The 17,619-nt window shown below is 37.5% G+C and overlaps 1 long non-coding RNA gene across 1 annotated transcript; it reads right to left on the bottom strand.

Moving 5' to 3' along the window:
* Window positions 1-15,456: 15,456 nt before the first annotated feature.
* Window positions 15,457-16,299, bottom strand: LOC101724569 (uncharacterized). Its single transcript, XR_205667.3, has 2 exons — window positions 16,062-16,299; window positions 15,457-15,625 (listed from the first exon to the last, which is right to left on the bottom strand). It is a non-coding gene; the product is annotated as an uncharacterized LOC101724569 (long non-coding RNA).
* Between the last annotated feature and the right edge of the window lie 1,320 nt (window positions 16,300-17,619).

Genomic DNA, 17,619 nt, shown 5'->3' with positions numbered 1-17,619 from the left:
CATACTTCCAAAACTGTTACACAGATTTAATCCAATCCCAATTAAAATACCAGTAACATTCCACACAGACCTAGAGAAAACAATCCTAAAATTCATTTAAAACCAGAAGAAACCTAGAATAGCAGAAGCAATTTTGGGCAACAAAGGCAAGGCAGGGAGCATCACTACCCCTGTCTTGAAATAATACTACAAAACTACTGTGATTTAAAAAAAAAACAACCAGACCCAAGGATCAATGGAAACATATTAGAGGACAAAGAAACAACTCCAGCCATTAATCTTTGGCAAGTTGAAACCCAGTTTTTCCAGCACCATTTATTAAAAAGGCTTTCTTCCAGTGAGGGTGTTTGGCTCCTTTGTTGAAGATGAGGTGGCTGAGTGTGTCTGGAGTTGTTTCTGCATCTTCTAATCTGTTCCACTGGTCCTCAGGTCTGTTTCTTTGCCAGTACCATGCTGTTTTTATCACAATAGCTTTGTAGTGTAGTTTCAAGTTGGGGCTTGTGATACCCCCTACCTTGTCTTTGTTGCATAGAATTACTTTCACTGTTCTAGCACACTCAGCAACATGATCTTTGACAAAGGGGCCAAACACCTGCACTGGAAGAAAGATAGCCTCTTTAATAAATGGTGCTGGAAAAGCTGTGTTTCTTCATGTGAAACATTAAACCTAGACTCATATCTGTCACCATGCACTAATCTAAAATTGAAATGGATAAAGATCTAAATATTAAAATGGAAGCACTAAATCTGCTGGAAGAGAGAATAGGTAGAACGCTTGAGGACACAGGTGTAGGTATAGACTTTATGATCAGGGCCAGGGATTTAGCTCAGTGGTTTCACCGCCTGCTGTGCAAGCTCAAGGACCTGACTTCAATCCTTGGTACCAAAAAAAAAAAAATCCCAAAAAAACCCACAAGACTTTATGATCAAAACCTGAATTGCACAGGAAATGTATTACAAAGAATCAACAACTGGGATCTCATTTTATTAAAAAGCACAGCAAAAGAAAAAGAAATAAAAACCACCAATGGACTTAAGAGACAACCCACAGAGTGGGAATAAATTATTGCCAGCTTTTCCTCAGACAAAGGACTAATATCTAGAATATATAAAGAACTCAAAAAAGGCAGACCCACCCCCAAATTTAAAGACCCAATCCAAAAATGGGCATTTGAAATGAATAGACATTTCTTAGATTAAGAAGTATAAATGGCATATAAATATATGAAAAAATGTTGAACATCACTGGTCATTTGAGAGATGCAAATTAAAACAACACTGAGATTCCACCTCATTACAGAAAGAATGTCTATATTCAAGAAATCAGGTGTGGTGGGGCATACCTGTAGTGCCAGCACTCAGGAGGCTGAGGCAGGAGGCTTGCCAGGAGTTCAAGGTCAGCCTGGGATACATAATGAGCTCAAGGCCACCTTGAACTACATGGAAAGACCCTGTCTCAAAAAAAAGAAAAAAGAAAGAAAATAAATCAACCAATAACAAATGCTGATGAAGCTGTGGGGAAAAGTAACCCTTCTCCACTGTTGTTGGGAGTGCAGACCATTGCAACCACTTGAAATCAAGGTGGAGATTCTTCAAAAAACTAAAACTAGAGGTTTCATTTAACCAAGCTGTTCTTCTTATTAACTTCCCAAAATAATTAAAGGCATCATAGCACAGCAATATATGCACACCCATATTTATAGCAGCATAGTTTGTAATAGCTAAATCTTGGAAACAACCCAAATGCCTATCAATCAATGAATCGATAAAGAGGATTTTTTTTTGTATACAATGGAGTACTATTCTGCAATAAAGGCAGATAAACTTGAGACATTTCTGGGTAAATGGATGCACCTTGAGACCATACTCTTAAGTGAAATAAATGGGACACACATGCTTAAATATTGCATTGTTTATCTGGTGTGAGAAACAAAAAGGATAAATAAGGATGAAAATCTATGAAAGATATTGAGAAATAGGAAGAAAATGTCCAAAGGGGAAGGGGTGCAAGAGAGGGGATGGGGAAAGGAAGGAAAGGAAAAGAAAAAAATATAGAGAAGGAAAAAATGGAAACAAAGCTTTGTAAATAAGGAGGGGGAGAGAGATTGAAGGCAGGAAAGGGGATTGGGGGAAAAAGAATCAAAATATATTATGTGCAGGTACAAATTCCATATGATAAATGTGATCATTATGTGTATCTAACATGTACCAATAAAATTAATTTTAAAAAATAAGTGGTAGCATATCGACTGAGTTTCGCATAACTAGAGGGACTCTCCACAGACCGCTGGACTGAAACAGACACTAACACATAGAAGAAGGGTCCCACAGAGAGAGAGAGCAGCCAGCTCAAGACCAAGTCACTTTTATGAAAATTGCCAGTCAAAGTACCAATAGTATGGGTCCTCCTGTATTTTCAGAACAGGGGCAAAGGAACTAAAAGCATCCACTGGTGCCTGGGGCTTCTCTTCTGGTCTTCTGGCCTTCCCTCAGGTGGCTCAAATCCAGTTCAGAGCCTCCAACCTCCACCTTAAATTGTTTTCATTTATTTACTTATATTGATATAGAATCATCCTATTTATTTCTTTTCTTTTTAAAATTATTTGAAAACATTGGTGAATTGAAGAGTGAAAAATAATTCTCATTATTCTACTACTTAAGAAACAACTATACAGGGCTGGGCATATAGCTCAGTGGCACAAGAGGCTTTGGGGAACATTTTAGATCTAAACCATAACAGTTCTCCAGATTGCAGGGCCAGCCATATGAATGACTTATTGTAGAACAATGGAGTCTGGGCAGTGCTAAAGAGTGTTGGGAATCAAGCTGGAACAAACAGGTCTTGCTTCAGGATTAATGTGTGGGATATGAAAGAAAGAAAGGAGCCACTTCTCTTTCCTACTCATTATGGGATGTGAAAGAAGTCCTGGGCATCTTTTCTTCTCTGCCTACTCATTTTCTAAGGGTGGTTCCACCACACCTCAGGCTTTACATACCACTGAAGCTCTGATGACACCAAATGGCTCTCCAAATGCCTTCTTGCAACTGCCATTCAGACACCCAATGGTCTAGTTCAAATATAACAAACTCAAACAAAACTCTTGACAACAATACCCAGAAGTCTCCTCCCACAGCCTTCCCCATCTTGATTAGAGAGTGCTGCATAAGTGCTTAGGAAAACAAGACTACATCCAGCATGCCAGTGTTCAGATCCTGAATATGCCTCCCAAATTCCTATGTTGAATCTTAACCTGTAAGGGGACATTACAGGGTAAGATCTTTGAGAGATAATTAGGTCATGAGGACAGAACTGTCATGAATAAGATTCATACCCTTATAGCAAGACCCTAGAAACCTCATTTCCCCCTACTATCATAAGAAGACAGTGAGAACACACCCACTTTATGGTATTTTGATATAATAGCCTACATAGACTAACACACTACATCATGAGATGGTTGTGAAGATTCAATGATTTAAAACTTACAAAGTACAAGTACTTAGAACAGTGGCTAGTGCTAGGTAAAGCCCAATGTGTTTTCTCTTGTGTTAATGTCACTATTCCTCAATGCTCATGTTCTGAGATCACTCACTCAAAAAAAAGGGAGGGACACTGTCCACCAAAAGTAAAATAATGTCTCAAGTTATTTAATTATGATTTAAGTTGGTGAGATAGAGCAATGTAAACAACATGTTATTTGGAAATACGAACTAATTCTGAATCTTCTACTACTTACAAGCTGAGTGTCCTTGGAAAGTTATCATGTTTAAGTTTGATCCTAATATTTAAAATAGGAATAATATTGCTTACCCTTCAGGGTACTTGCAAACTTCAAGTAGAGTAATGTGTATAAAATGTCAGCTCAGTACCAGATAGCAGCTATTATTACTAAGAAAAGGGATTTGGCTTTCTGAATCTTGGGTTAGCCCTGTAGCATCAAAGGAGCAATTGAGAATAAATTTCTTTCTAACAGATCCATTGGTCATTCAAAAAAACAAAATTGCAAATCTTTTGTGAAGTCCCACACTTCCAGGGGAGGGATTCAGCCCAGAACCATAGTAGAAAATGTTTGTTGGGGTTGGGTGGACAGACTGATCTTTGATTAAAGCCATCATTCCTCAAGGGTCACCTTAATCATCAATCCAGACCCCAGAGGCAGAGAATGTAGTGAGCCCATTTTCCAACTGTCTGCCTTCAGTTCTCAGAGTAGAAGAAAACCATTAAAGTTTAATATTTAAACAAAAACTTTCCATTATTAATCATTTTAAGACCTAGTGATGATTATTAAAACATAATGGATAGGGTATTATTTTTAAAGCTTGAATTTTAATGCCTGAGATAGAAATCAGACCTTTAAAAAAAATTTAACTCCTTGGTCCTCTGGAGAGGACCTCTGGTGGCCAGAGTGCTGGGCAGTTTTCCTGGCTCCTCTGGGGCTTTCTTGCTCCATAGCCTTCTCTGGTGTGGACAGCAAGTGTCCCCAGGGCAGAGATTACAAGCTTCCCACACAATGTGGCCACCAAACTTCCTAGGCTGTGAGCCTCAAGACCATACCAATGGTAAGAACCTAGGGCTGCTTTCAGGCTACCCTCAGCTCCTGAAGTCCCAAGCTGTAGAGGCCACAGAACAACTCATCCAGCCTAGAAGGTTAACCCCAGATACAGGATTACAGAGGCTTAAAAATAAGCTCAAAATTTCATTGCTGGTCACTTCTGAGAAGTTTTGTGAGGTCGGTTGATTCTCCATTATTTCCTGGTTCAACAGACCCTGCACCGCACAGTGGACCGCAGAGGTGAGAGGGGGAGGAGGAGGGGGAAGATGGGGATGGTGCAGTCCATTCACAGGTCCTATCACTGTCAGTGTCTAGGTGAAGTTGGAGCTTACAGCTGATGAGACAACTGGGGCTGAGTGGATTTGCCTACTTCAATGGAGCAGGCTAGACAGCTTTCACGGGGTGGGGATCCCATTAACAATAACAATGTTAAAGCATAAGATTCTTAGGAATAAAGTCTAGTAAGTCATGTGTATGACTTACATGAAGAAAACAACAAAATTCTATGAAGAGATATAAGATGTTAGAATTCAAGGAAAGCTACATCCTCTTTTTTTTAAGCACACATTTCATATTGCAAAACTCAAAATTCTCCTGAAATAAAACTAAATTCAATGAAAGTCCCAATGAAAATTTTTGCAGGACTTGAGATGAAAAACCATTGATTTTAAAGTTCTTCTGAAAGAATAAACAATTATAGAAAGGAACATTAATATATTTGTCCTTTTTAATATTAAAACATAGTATATAGGCATAAATATTAAAACATCATACAACAATTAACAGAAAGTTTAATAGTATATAATCCAGAAAAAACACTCGTGGGTGTATGAGAATTTGATACATGATCAAGGTGAACAAAATGAGTTGGGAAAACTGACTAATCATTTTGGAAAAACAGAAATGACTGATATCTAGGAGCCATATGTAATAGCCCATGCTATAATCCCAGCACTCAGGAGGCAAAGGCAAGATTGCTGCAAGTTTAACGTCCACTTGAGCTGAAATACATAGTGAGTTCAAGCCCACCCTGTCTCAAAAAAACAAGAAAAAGAATAAATGACCAATATCTACACCAAAATGAATTTTACATGGAGAAAATATCTAAATATTAAAATATGCACTTTACTCAGTGAAAACATAGATAATTGATTTATAGTCCTAGCATATACATTTTTAGATGTTCATCTCATATTGTGTATAAACATTTCAAACTGTGACCCAGCAATCTCATTCATTAGACTTTTCCCCAAGGAGATAGTGGTTCATCAGAAGTTTATAGAGAATATATATAAGGTCATTCTTTAAGTAACATTTTGCTTAAATAAGCAATATTTAAAACTTTGGGAAGAAAACTTAAATATTGGAAAAAATTAAATTATAGTAAATCCATACAAAACCTAACAGCCAATTAAAATAATGGGATGTGACTATATTGATACTCTAATGCCTGATTTCCCAAAGAAGTTTATTGAATTTATTTATTTATTTACTTACTTATTTATTTTGGTGCTGGGGATCAAAGCCAGTGTGGAGCCCATGCTCATCCATGCTGAGCACTGTCTCTGCCACTCACCTATACCCTAGTCCCCATTGTTCTTATTTACAGCCCTGATAGCTATCTATTTGTGTCTATTGATCTAGTCTCCTTGACACCAGGGAGTGTTGGCCATATCCTTGCTATCTAGACCTGTGTTTTCTCCCATCAACAGACAATTTTTCCATGTGACTACATGCCCTTAGTTTCAACTACATATGGTTTGCTCTGTAATTCTCCCCTTCAAAAGGCCAGTTGAGGTCACTGATAGCCTAGAGCAAATATCTTTCAGTCTTGACCCCAGAGACTTCCAGAGGCCCCAGGTCTCCCTGGAATTGCAGCAAAGTTTTGGTATTTATGTAAGTGATTGATCAATGATAGGATATTTTATCCCTTGCAGAAATTTATGGCACTTGTGTCTCTGCCTCCACAATAGGCTGTGGAAATTAATTGAGTTCAGGCTATGAAAAACTTAAGCTGCCACATAAAGCAGAAAAATCATTAAGCTTTGGAGTCTGCATTTCTGCTTGTGGCCTTGAGACCAAAACACCAGATGTTTCATGCAGTAATGACTTCATTTTGATCCAACTTCAATAATTCAAGATGGAGCAAAATTTTGGTTTTGACTTTGTACTGTAATATTGAGTTAAAGCTAAGGCTATTACCAGGCTCCCTCCAGAGAACTGAAAAATAGGAACTGTCCTTAACACCTGCATACAGTGCACAGCAACAAAATTTTTGTTCACATAGGCCTGCAACTCAAGATAGAAATGCATGGTGGGAGGTGAAGAAATGTGTGCGTTATCTGAAGGAGCTGTCTTTTTGCTTTTGTTTTTTGGTACCGGAGATGGAACTCAGGTCTTCCTGCTTGTGAGGCAAGTGGTGGAACCACTGAGCTAAATCCCTGGCCCCTGAAGGAGCTATGAAGGGAAGAAACTTTGAAACTGACTAGACTACTCAAAATGTCTTAGCTTAGGACATAACTAAGACATATAATTAGGAATAGTTATCTTTTTAAGTGATTTTTATTTTCTTGTTTACCTGAGTTGTCTAGCTCAAGAAATAAAAAGGGCAGGCAGTGATCCCTCCCATTGAGGGACTTGCCTTCAGTTCCCAGGCCACTCAGGCAACCTCCCCTCAAGCAGTGCTCCTGCCCCATGCTCTCTCCCTCTGCATTTCCTTTGCAACTGTCAAGATCTTGGAAGCTTTGAAGCTCAGCAAAGAAGGGAAATCCATTGAATATAGTTCATAGAGTGATTTTATTAGAAAACCTCCAACGGTTCTTTGGAGTTAATAGAGCTTTGAACCACCCTCTGAAGCCCCAGATAGTCCTAAGAATTCTTTCTTAGGCAAAGGAGTAGGATTCCAGGCCACCATACCACAGCTCTCAGCACAGAGGAGGTGAGCTGCATGGGCACCAGCAGCACCTGCCGCAGTTGAAATGAGAAGACATGTAAACTACTCTAATAACCAGACTTCCAGATCATCTACAGCTACCCCAAAGGGAAATGAGATGGACCACCCTGATACTCAACGACCTGGACTCCCTGAACTGGCAACAAAAGAGGATCTGGAAAAAATGAAATCAGAAATACTTTCTCAGATGACAGCAGAGATTGTGCCCATAGTGCAAGACATGATTACTAAATCTAGAAAGGAGCTGAGGAACATGATGGAATCCTAAATATAGGAAACAAACAGAATCCATAAAACACTTGCAAACAGATTTCCAGGAGATTAAAAACTCCAGCAAAACTCTATACAGCAGAATGAGCCAATGTAAGGATAGAATTTCAGATATAGAAGATAAGATTGCCATTAGTAACCAGGAAAAGAAAAATTGCTTTAAAATTGTAAGAGACCACAAGAAAGCATTCCAGCACCTGCTAGATGATGTAAAGAAGAATAACATAAGACTGATTGGAGTCAATGAAGAAACAGGAGAGAGTGCAGATGACATAAAATAACTGTTCACAGAAGTGATGGCAGGAAACTTCCCAAGGAAGGGAAAAGAACTTGATATACAGATAAGGGAGGCATATAGGACACCAAATAGCCTTGATTAAAAAAAATCTACACATAGGCATATAATGCTAACATTCCACAAACCCAACAGAAGAATAAAATTCTACAAGCAGTTAGAGAAAAGAAACAAATCACATACAAAGGAAAGCCCAGCAGAATCACAGCAGAATTCTCAACACAAACTCTCAAGGCAAGAAGAGCTTGGAATGATATATTCCAAGCCATAAAGGAAAACAGCCTCCAACCCAGATTGATGTACTCTGCAAAACTATCTTTCAAAATTGATGGAGAAATAAGATACTTTCATGACAAAGAGCACCTTAGGAATTTTATGAATACCAAACCAGCACTCCAAAAACTTTTAGGCAATATCCCAGGAAAAGACAATGAGGATCACAACCCCAGGAAGCCCTGCACAATGAATCCATTGGGGGCAACAAGAAATTAAATGCAAAGGGGGAGAATCCAACAAAGAAAAAGTCATGGCAATGATAAGTCAATACATATCAGTTATAACCATCAATGTTAATGGTGTCAATTCACCAATCAAAAGAAATAGACTGGCAGAATGGGTCAAGAAGCAAGACCCAGTAATATGCTGCATACAAGAAACACACTTAATTCAAAAAGAAACACATAGACTGAAAGTTAAAGGGTGGAAAACAATACTCCATGTGAGAGGAACCCCAAAAAAAGCAGGAGTAACTATCCTCTTTGCAGATCAAATGGATTTCAAGCCAACACTGATTAAGAGAGAGAAAGAAGGACAGCACATCCTTGTAAAGAGAACAATCCAAGAGGAAGAGATGACAATCATAAATTTATGTGCGCCAAACACTAGTGCATCCAACTATATAAAACAAATACCAATGGACATGAAAAGTTATATATGCACTAATACAATAGTAGTGGGGAACGTCAATACCCCACTGTCACAAATAGATAGATCAACTAGATGAAAAATAAGTAATGGACTCAATCAAACTCTTCAACAAATGAACTTAACAGATGTTGACAGAGTAATGTACCCCACCAAATCAGAATACACATTCTTTTCAGCTGCACATGGGTCATTTTCCAAAATAGACCACATACTCACTCATAGAATATTTTTCAGTAAGTGCAAAGGAATTGATGTTATCCCCTGTATATTATCAGACCATAGTGCAATGAAATTGGAGATCAATAGCAAAAGAAACTCCAAAAACTTCATAAACACATGGAAATTGAACAACACACTTCTGAATAACCAATGGATCACAGAGGAAATTCAAGAAGAAATCAGACAGTTCCTTCAATTAAATGACAATGGCAATGCAACATGTAGGAATCTATGGGACACAATGAAAGCAGTCTTATGAGGGAAATTCATAGCAGTGAATACTCATATTAGAAAAACAGAGTAAGCCCAATTAAACAACCTGATGCTAAACCTCAGGCTTCTAGAAAAAGAAAAGCAGAACAAACCCAAAACTCATACAAGGTAGCAAATTATAAAGATCAGAGCAAAAATCATTGAATGGAGACTAAGAGAACAAAACAGAAAATGAATGAAGCCAAGAGTTGGTTCTTTGAAAGAATAAACAAAATTGACAAACCCTTAGCCAATCTTATCAGAAAAAGGAAAGAAAAGGCCCAAATCCATGCAATTAGGAATGAAAAGGGTGAAATTACAACAGACCCAGCAGAAATACACAGGATCCTCAATACCTACTTCCAGAACCTATACGCCAATAAGATGGACAACACAGAAGAAATGGACAGATTCCCAGATAAATATGAATTACCAAAGTTGAATGAAGAAGACCTAAAAATTCTGAACAAACCAATATCGACCAATGAAATTGAAAATGTAATTAAAAGCTCACCAATCAAGAAAAGCCTGGGTCCTGATGGCTTCACTGCTGAATTCTACAAGACATTTAGAGAGGAACTGCTGCCACTACTGTTTAAACTCTTCAATGAAATTGAAAGGGAAGCAATACTTCTGAATTTGTTCCTGGAAGCAAGCATCACCTTATCCCCAAAGCAGAGAAAGACCCAACCGAAAAAGAGAGCTATAGGCCAATCTCACTCAGGAACATAGATGCAAAAATCCTTAATAAGATACTGGCAAATAGAATCCAGAAGATCATCAAGAAGATCATACACCCTGACCAAGTAGGATTCATCCCAGGGATGCAGGGATGTTTCAACATAGGCAAATCAATCAATGTAATACACTGTATCAATAGAGCCAAGGACAAAAAACATATGATCATCTCAATAGATGCAGAAAAAGCATTTGAAAAAACCAACATGCGTTTATGATCGAAATCCTACAAAAAATTGGAATGGACGGTCTCTATGTCAACTGATAAAACCATCTATGAAAAATCAACAGCCAATATAAAAATAAAGAACCAAGATATATCATGTACAGATACAAACACCCAATGATAAATGTAAATGAATTTTATACCTAAAATGTACCAATAAAAGAACTAAAAAAAACAGCAGCCAATATCATACTAAATGGTCAAAAACTAAAATCCTTTACTCTAAAATCAGGAACAGGACAGGGATGTCCATTATCACCACTCTTGTTCAATATAGTTTTGGAAACATTAGCCACAGCAATTAGACAAGAGAAAGAAATAAAAGGAATAAAGATAGGAGATGAAGAAGTCAAATTGTCATTATTTGCAGATGACATGATACTCTATATAGAAGACCTCAAGAACTCCACCAAAAGTCTTCTAGCCTTAATAACCAAATTCAGTAGAGTAGCTGGATACAAAGTAAACACACAAAAATCAATAGCTTTCCTCTACACAAACAACAGACACACTGAGAGAGAAATAGGGCAAATAATTCCTTTCACAATACCATCCAAAAAACTGAAATACCTAGGAATCAACCTATGGAAAGAAATCAAAGACCTCTTCTCTGAAAGCTATAGCACTCTGAAAAGAGGGATTGAAGATGATATCAGAAAATGGACAGACATTCCCTGCTCCTGGGTAGGAAGGATCAACATAATGAAAATGGCCATACTTCCAAAACTGCTATATAGATTCAATGCAATCTCAATTGAAATCCCAGCAGCATATTTCACAGACCTGGAGAAAAAATTCCATTGGAACAAGAAGAGACCCAGAATAGCAAAAGCAATTCTAGGCAACAGAGACATGGCAAGGGGGTATCACAACCCCCAACTTGAAACTATACTACAAAGCTACTGTGATAAAAACAGTGTGGTACTGACAAAGAAACAGACCTAAGGACCAGTGGAACAGATTAGAAGATGCAGAAACAACTCCAAACACACTCAGCCACCTCATGTTTGACAAAGAACCCAAACACCCTAGCTGGAGGAAAGATAGCCTCTTTAATAAATGGTGCTGGAAAAATTGGGTTTCAACTTGCCAAAGATTAAAACTATATATCTCTCATTATGCACTAAACTAAAATCAGAATGGATTAAATATCTAAATATTAAAATAGAAACACTCAACCAGCTGGAAGAGAGGTTAGGTATAACTCTTGAAGACATTGGTGTAGGAAAAGATTTTATGAACAAAACCTCAGTTGCCCATGAACCAGCACAAACAATCAACAAGGGGGATCTCTTCTTATTAAAAAGCTTCTGCACAGCAAGAGAAACCACCAGCAATGTGAAGAGACAACCCACAATGTGGGAAAAAATTTTCACTTGCTTTTCCTCAGACAAAGGTGTACTACCTCAAATCTATAAAGAACTTAAAAAAATCAGACCTCCCAAATTTAAAGACCCAGTCCAAAAATGGGCAATTGAAATGAATAGACATTTCTCAGACAAAGAAGTAGAAAAGCAAAAAAACACATGAAAAAATGTTCAACATCACTGGTCATTCGAGAGATGCAAATGAAAACAATGCTGAGATTCCACCTCACTCCAGAAAGAATGGCTGCTATCATGAAATCAACCAATAACAATTGCTGGCGGGGCTGTGGGGAAAGAGGAACCCTGCTCCACTGCTGGTGGGAGTGTACTGTGATGCAACCACTGTGGAAATCAGTATGGGGATACCTCAAAGATCTAGGACTGGAAATCCCATTTGACCCAGCTACTCCCCTGCTGGGTATCTTCCCTAAAGAATTAAAAGAATCTACCACAGCAATATATGTGTGCCCATATTTATAGTGGCAGTTTGTAATAGCTAAAACTTGGAAGCAACTGAAATGCCCATCAACTGGAGACTGAATAAAGAAAATGTGAGTTTTTTATAAAATGGAGTACTACTCAGCCATAAAAAAATGAGAAATTGGAGCCATTTATAGCTTAATCAATACACACTGAAGTGATACTCTTAAGTGTAGTAAATAGGACACATGTTTAAATCGCAAATAGTTTCTCTAGTGTGAGAAACTGAAAGTATAAATAATGACTAAAAAGTATAATAGATAACATGAAATAGGAAGAAAAGGAGCAAAGGGGAAGGACAAGTGGGAGGGGTAGGAAAAATGAAAGAAGGGAATAGAATTAATATGAGAAAATGAAAAAATGAAAATACATTCTTTGTAAATAGGGAGGGATGGAGGGATTGAATGGATGGCAGGGGAAGAGGAAAAAACAAGAAGCAAGAGCGATTATGTAAAGGTGCAAATTCCCAATGATGAATGTCATTATATTGTATACCTAAAATGTACCAATATAATAAAATTTTTAAAAAAGAAATGAAAAGGGCATTTATAAATAGAAATTACTATAAGTATTTATAAATAGTGTTGTTGTTTGCATCTAGAATGTTCAACCAAAGTCTCAGGTACTCAGAAGTGGGGCCTGGGGAAGGTTATTGAATTATGGCACTGCTACAGGTGATATGCTGTTAGGAAGTGGGGCCCCTGGTGGAGGGGTCACAGGTGCTCCTTCCTTTCCCTTCTGCTTCCTGGCCACCAGATGTGAGAATAGATGTGAGTGGCTTTCTTCTACCAGTCCCTTCCACCAGTCTCTTCCAACATTACTTCCTGCCTTGGAGCCAGCCCACTATGAACTAAAAATGTGAGCCAAAGAAACCTCTCCTTCCTTTAAGTTGTGGGTATCAGGCATTGTGTTTCAGGAATGAGAAAATGACTAAGACAGATTTTGGTAGCAGAGAAGTGGGGTAATTGCTATGAATATACATGACTGTGGCTTTTGGAACTGATTTTCAGGGAGACTTTGGAAAAGTTTCAAGATGATGGTTAGAGAAGCCCTAGAATGCTGTATACCAATCTTGATGGGAGATTCTGGTTGGAGCTCAGAAGACTAGAATTCTGATAAAAATGCAGACAATAAAAATTAGGATCTGTGGGTTGCAGTTGTGAAGAAAGACTCCACTGGTAGTTGTGCTAGAGTCCACATGCATAGTGCTCTGGAAGAAAATTTGTCTACATTTTGCTCATGTCTTGAGACTTCATGAGAAAATGAGATTAAGGGTAGCAAATCAATCTGCCAGAGGAAATTTCAAGGCAGCCCAACATTTATTCTGTGGCATGGGTACTTTAACCATGAGCTAAAACCATGAGTCAAAATAAGTCTCTCCTTTAGTTGAGGCTATCAGATATTGCATCTCATCAATGAGAAAGTGACTAAGGCAAATAGTAAGTCATTCTTCCAAATCTTTGAAGATTGTTTTCCAAACTGTTAAAATTTGTTATAGATCTACCAGGAAAGTTTCCAAAGGCACTTAAAGTTATGGTACCTTATGAGGAAGTGGTTGATATGGAGAGAAAATGCAAGCTGCCTATGTTTTTTTCAGGGCATACTGGTTCCAGTTAAAGAGGTCAGTTAAAAGAAGAGAAAGATGAGGAAGTTTTGTGAAAATAAGAACTGTGGGATATACTAGCAGTGAAGAAAGACACTACAATCTCTTTGGCATTTTGCCTCTTCTATTTTATATTTTTTCTTCTGCATTATAAACAAAACAGAGACAAGTTATACTTGGAAGTAAATTAAATACATTTCTCCAATTAAATTCAATAATCTCTGAAAAGTGGAACACTGAAGTGTTCCTGTGGCTATAAGAAGATGATAGTAGCAGTTACCAGAGGAACTACTTGGAAAGGCTATTGATTTTAAATTCAGAGAAAATTAATAAAGACAAAGTTAAAGATTAATGAACAAGGTACATAATGTGTTAAGAGAATTTTTTCCTGAAAGTCAACTTTAAAAGAATGAATTGCTAATTTTTTTATGTTTAGTTCCTTTAATAAGGTTACATGTTTGCTGATTATAGAAAACTCACAATCATATGATTCTAAGAATCTTAAATAAAAGGACATGCATGGTTCTCACTTAATTGCTGATAGCTCTCAGCCATCATTTGGTGACAACCTACCTGAACCTCAGGACTGCAAAAAAGGAAAACCATCTTTACAAGCTTCAACAATAAAATTAGTTATCTTACAGAGAAAGCATTTTATACTAATATATAAATACAAATATATACATATAATCTGTAATGTGTGTATAATTTCCTGACAAAATGCTCTTCTTTCATTTACCTGTGTATCTGGATATATGTCTTCCCCTCATCTCTTTGGTATTTACATTTGTTCTGCTTTTCCATTTTATTTATTATCCTTCAGGTGCCAAACTTTAATAATATTGCTAGCATTCATCATTTTTTCCTTCACTAATACATTTCTTTGAGTTTGTATTCCTGGAAACAAATAACTAAGAACCTTTGCTGACACACAAGAGTTCCATAAATGAAGATGAGAACAATGATTCTAAAGAAAGCCTTTATCATTAATGCTTACATTATACTCTTCTGACCTTCCAGCCCTCCCCTCACCCTCATCCTCTATACTACTCCTACTGAGCAGATGGTTGTGATAATAGCCATCAGTGTACCATGTCTTCCTGGGTCTCTGGCCTATTGTCTTCCCATTGAAAGGTGGAGTCTGTTTCTCTATTCCTTGAATCTGAAATATCAGTATGATCCTTTTAGGCCAATAGAATCTAGCAAAAGTAACATCATACAAGTTCCCAAACCTAGGCCTTCTTGAGGCCACCATGCTAGGAAAAAGTCCATTCAAGTCTATTGGAGAATGAGAACCCACATGAAAGTGAAAAGACCTTCCCCTCCACCTCCAAGCCTCAGCCAGGACCACCTCATGACAATGAGTAATGCTGTCCTAGACCCTCAACCCCAAACTGTAATAGACAACAGTTACATCATGAGCCCAAAGTAATAGAACCACTCAAGAGTTTTAACCCTGAGAATCAGGAGACATAATAAAGCATTGTTATTTTTAAGCCACCAAATGTTAGGGTGGCTTGTTATACAACAATTGATAACTGATATATCTTCCAACAAAAATTCTACAAAAGGATGAGAAATAACCACTTAAATTTATTCCTTTGCTCTTCTCACACCTGCTGCTTATTCTCTTCTATCTTCATTCCAGAGACATGCCATTAAACATTCATTCTCGGGTGGAGCCTTCACTCCAGTTTGTCTCTTGAATTATCAAAAAAATTCTCTTATGTTCATTCTTCTGCCTGTGAACAAATATTTCAGACAGCAGGGGAAGAAAATGGCTTAACTTGAGCTCCTAGAAGGTAGAGAGAATATATTCAAACATCATTCTGTACTTGCCCAAGATAAAACCCTAGATGGTAGAAATTGAACAAACATACTCGATACAATAACAATAACATGGAAAGCTGCCATTAAAGACAGTGGGACTCTATTATTCCAGACATGCAAGGCATTACAGTACCCTTCAAATTATGGGGCAAAATCACTAAAAGGGACAACTAGAGGCAGAAAAAAGATTGGGTTGTAATATTTTCAGTTTATAGTAAGGAGTACATCAAATAGATTATGCTACGTGTTCAATATATTCCCTTCACAAATGTGAAGTACATTAGTAATTTTCCACTGGGGGAAAACAAATCATAACAGTATCTTATTGTAGGAGGAAAGTACACTTACAGGGAAAGTGCCGGATGTTTCTTTCATTGAAGAATGATGCACAGGACTCAGATAATTCCTTCAGTTTGAAATTTGTGCTGCAGAAACACTCATTAGAGCTGAGAGTTTCCTGAGTTTTTTTAATAAGACCTGAGAAGAAAATGAACTAAGCAAAGTTCTGGGACAATTCTTCTGAACAATTCCAGGGTTCATAGTATGAGTCAAACATGCATAGCTCTTAAGTAAACAAACTAGACTTTGCAGCATACCTGGTAAATAATTAAAAAGTAGCAGGCAAATAATTTTTGATAAAATTGTGGCCTTGGTTCCTTATCAGTTGCTAAACTTTGAATGTTAAACCAAAGAAGTCACACAAAGAGAGAAGCAGTACTTAAATTTAGACCGTCATGGAAATTGGTTTGAAACCAACTCCTACTTGGAAATTACCTGAGCTAGGAAGTTATTTTTGCATTTTATTTCCTAGCATGGCCATATATGATTAATGAGATTTGTGTTGTTATTTTGTTGTTACTGATGTTACTAGTTTGCTTTTTTGTTTTGGTTTGGAGTTTTGTGTGTTTTTTAATTTTCTTAAAGTTTACAATTGTTTATGGGCTGCTGCCAGATGTTAAACATGAGTTGCTCCATCAAAGCCTGTATGCTGAGAGATAAAACATAAACCAATAGAGCTGCAAAATAATAAAATAAATGAAATTCACAAAATCCATTTTATTCATTTGCCAGGCAAAGAAGTATATACTAGTGAAGTTAGCTAAAGGAGGTATATTAGTCTCTTTTTCATTCCATTCCATATTGGTCTCTTTTTCCATAAAATACCTGAAGCTAGGTGACTTATAAAGAAAAGAGGTTTATTTTACTCACATTTTTGGATGCTGAAAGTTCAAACAACATGGTGCTGGCTCTTGCAAGGGCCCTCCTAGCTGCATCACACCATGGCAGGCAGTATCATGATGTAAGTGCATGCAAGAAGGGCAGATACAGGGCAAAACAGGAAGCCAAAGAGCCCAGGGAGGCATCAGTCTTGCTCTATTGTAACAACCCTCTCCTTAAAACTAACTGGGTCCCATGAGAACTTCTTAAATCCTCCCAAGGAACCACATCCCAGTGACCTCTCACAAAGCCCCATTTCATAAAGATCCCATGTGCGGACCAGGTTTCCAACACATGAATCCTTGAGAAATAAACCATAGTCAAACCATAGTTAGAGGAATGCCAAGGACTTTTAATCTAGAAATAGGGGTACACAGTAATTAAGGTCTGCACTTTACATGTCAGAAAGGACCCAGTGAACTAACAGGTCTGTATCTCATTGTGCTTATTGGTCAGGAAAGTCTTTAGTTGAATCTACTAAGGGTTTGGTGTAAGGCAAGCATGTGCATTAGGTGATTTATCTCCTTTTATAGTCTTCAAGCTCAGTATTTTGGAATTTTACAGTTATCTTCAGTATATGTAAAATGTGTACACAGTTGACCCTCAGTATCTATGTAAGATTGGTTCCATATAACAAAATATGAGGCGGCCCAAGTCTCTCATGTGAAATGGCATAGTGGTTGCATAT

Source organism: Heterocephalus glaber, unplaced genomic scaffold, assembly GCF_053883595.1.
Source record: "Heterocephalus glaber isolate CG9 unplaced genomic scaffold, H.glaber_assembly_v1.0 deba00001720, whole genome shotgun sequence".
NCBI lineage: Eukaryota > Metazoa > Chordata > Mammalia > Rodentia > Bathyergidae > Heterocephalus > Heterocephalus glaber.
This window is presented reverse-complemented; position numbering and strand designations above follow the sequence as displayed.